The sequence below is a fragment of the Protopterus annectens genome, chromosome 2.part2 (assembly GCF_019279795.1).
Source record: "Protopterus annectens isolate FY-2018-M chromosome 2.part2, PAN1.0, whole genome shotgun sequence".
NCBI classification, from domain to species: Eukaryota; Metazoa; Chordata; order Ceratodontiformes; family Protopteridae; genus Protopterus; species Protopterus annectens.
In genome coordinates this window covers 368,827,938-368,830,202 of record NC_056730.1, presented here as the reverse complement: position 1 = coordinate 368,830,202, position 2,265 = coordinate 368,827,938, and the positions used below count along the sequence as shown (strand labels likewise).

General features: G+C 33.8%; 1 protein-coding gene across 2 annotated transcripts in view; it reads right to left on the bottom strand.

Moving 5' to 3' along the window:
* Positions 1-1,959: 1,959 nt before the first annotated feature.
* FST (follistatin) overlaps positions 1,960-2,265 on the bottom strand; it is a 61,436-nt gene continuing 61,130 nt past the window's right edge. For both annotated transcript variants that reach the window (XM_044063903.1, XM_044063902.1), the window contains exon 6: positions 1,960-2,265. This exon is cut by the window's right edge. The gene's annotated coding sequence lies outside the window, so the exon portion shown is untranslated.

Genomic DNA, 2,265 nt, shown 5'->3' with positions numbered 1-2,265 from the left:
ACACAAGTTTAATTCAGATCTGTTCCCTTTCATACTTTCAGTGTCTATGTATTTCGGTTAGTTTACAGTACTATTTTTTTATCATATGGTATTTCATTAACATTTAACATTTTCTGTTAGAATGTACGACTTTTTTTCCTTTAACAGTGGCACTCTTAATGAATAGTCATTCACATTACTATTATCATTATGGGATGGTGTATACCTCTAAATATGGCACATCTGATTTTATTACTTTATAACACAGCAAGATCATCAGTAATATAATGACAATGAAATACTTTTTCTCATTTCTGTTTACTCTTTGTTTCTTTAAGATAATCCAGTCATACATGCTTATTGCTGAAATCATTAACTTACCTAAGTGAACATGAAACCATGTGTACCGTATTCAGATTCAGGCTTTCTCTGCAGTCCTTTTACACTGAATATGCCAAGCCACAGTCACTGTTTCCTTTTTCTTCCAGTGCTTTGTAATGTGCTGCAGCTTGTAGCTGGTAAAGTTCGGACATCCCTGAAAATTAGTCTTACATGTATGTCCATTGTAATCTCAGATGCCTAGTATTTAAAAACTCATTCCCTCCAGTACAGCACTTTTGAGTGTGTACCTTTAAGTCCCAGTGGGTGTGGCTTCAGCCTTTAAAAAAATGAAGTTATCACCTTAAATTTCTAACAAACACCCATTGACAAAGGTCAAATATCAATACAGTTGTCTTTGCCATCATGTATGCTTCAAGATAAAATATTCTGATACCTTGTATGTAGCATGGTTTTGGAATTATTAATGCAAATATGAACAAGCAATATGTATTTTGGAATTATTAATGCAAATATGAACAAGCAATATGTAATGCCTAGAGGCACAGTTGGAAGTAACTGCAGAAACACCTGGAGGTGCACTCGGCTGTAATGAGTTGTTAGACAACAGTTTATACCACAACCAAATCTCTTTAAAGTGATATTTAAGAAGTATCCATTGCTGTAATTCAGGAAACAAAATTGATTACTATTTAATAAAAATCACAACCTCTACTGCATAAATGACATGCATAATCCTGGAAACATCAATCATGTGTGACTTTGTTGAATATATTATTATTGAATGGACAAATGCTGGTGCCACACATATCTGTGACTCTATCAGAATGAAACATAATTTTCTAAAACACAGTAAGGTAAATTATATAAAATATCTCTCTTTTCAGTGTTTCCTTTCCTTTCACAAGTAAACAATGGAGATTTTTTTCAGATATGTGTCCTTTTCTCAACACTTACAAACTTCATGTGCCAGATGAATCCTCTCAAGATGGTATTCAGTTGCTTTCAAAATAAACAGCGTTTTATCCACAGACAGCGAAGGAAAGACTATATTCTATTATTTTGTAAAGTCACTTGAGTTTTCCTTTTCCAGTCACATTCTAACATATCTCTTGTTATGTCACAGCACCTCTTCAGTAATAAATGTCATTTGTTGAATTGCATTCTTCTTGATGGATTGAGTGGTGTCCAAAATCAAAGATGAATGCATGCTTTTTTTTGCCATCTGAATTTGCAAAATGTAGCCTAATACAAACTAACCAATTTAGAACCTAAGTATATTTGATTTACAAAAGTACTTTACCATCAGTAGTTTGTTTTCTGAATTATGTTGCTGTGTTTTTCGTCTTTTCCCGGTTAGGGGTTGCCACAGCGGAACTCCGGTCCACTATTGATTGGCAGTAGATTTTTACGTGCCGAGTTGCCGGCTCTGACACACAACCCTCAACGAAGGTACACCCATTCACACATGTCTCCACACAAAAGACTCTCTAGCTGAGAATCGAACCGGACAACATCTTACTGTGAGGCGACAATGCTACCGCAGCACCACCACCGCAGTTAGTTTGTTTTCTGAATTATACTTGTCTTAAATATGGAAGCATGATGAAAAAATTAAATAATTTACCAACAGAGAAAATATGCATTGTGCTCAGTGTTTAAGGAAACTTCACTGGCTTTTTATTGTTCCACTCCTCATCATATATTTACAAATACTTGTTATAACTTTTATATACATTGTACATTTACATGGTAGAAAAAGTACAAAACTATATATTTAAATGAATTCATATTTAACTTGTCATGTTTGAAAATATAAAATTGCATCAAAAAAGTATTCTGAAAAGCAAGAAATGAATGGAAAAGTTTGACATAACCATAAGTTATGCAGCAATTGAAACTCATTCAAGTGAATAATGTTACCACTGGTGCTCAAGGACTAATTGG